Consider the following 876-nt stretch of genomic DNA (forward strand, 5'->3'; position numbering starts at 1 on the left):
GACATAAAATTCATTGACGGCGTGGACTTACTCAGAATATTACACTCAGACATAAAATATATTTTAACATATAGTTCATCATTTATCATTGACATCATGAAGAAATTCATCACTTACCATGTAATCCAATATTACCAATATATCAAGTAATACAACCAACATTTTACTCATAACCATATCACATACATAAACGTAGGAATACAGAATACTTGTAACTCACATGTGGGAATTCACTTCCACGATGCTAATGTATGCATGATATGTCATGATTATCCACCTTACACCAATATCCATCCAACATCCTAATTGGAAATAATCGAGAGTACAGGTCCCATACAAAGCCGTTTTGTACGTACCCGAAATAACATATCCTCGCAAGGAATTAAAAATAGATCGATTGGTTCCCTAAGGAACAGTCCTACCCGGACCTAGGTCGTACTAACACTTTTCGGGCATCCCTCTCATCGATCTCGAATGCAATCCAGGGGTCGTCAGAGATTGCCTAGTTTGGCCTGTGAGAACTGTCTGATCCAATAGGGTACCTCCCTAGGAATACAAAGGACTCGTCTCACCTATACTCTCCCTCAAGACATTGTTGGCGAATCACCGTCCAATCAGTGTCGTCCCTACTTACATCATGGTGCTCTAAGTCGTCCCGTCATTTCTTCTCCACCACTTCATGGTCTTAATGCAATGCATTCTCAGACAAAGTCAAATTCAAGTGTATTAATCAAACACATGATCGGCCCATCCTTAAGCTATCTCCCGACAAGGAATGCTTCTCGTGGGACCCGATAGTACGTCAACCGTACATGCTCAAGGTAACATCTCAATCACTACAACCCATCGCCGAATAATCCTGGACGGTCACATGAC

This window comes from Lupinus angustifolius, chromosome LG04 (genome assembly GCF_001865875.1).
Source record: "Lupinus angustifolius cultivar Tanjil chromosome LG04, LupAngTanjil_v1.0, whole genome shotgun sequence".
NCBI lineage: Eukaryota > Viridiplantae > Streptophyta > Magnoliopsida > Fabales > Fabaceae > Lupinus > Lupinus angustifolius.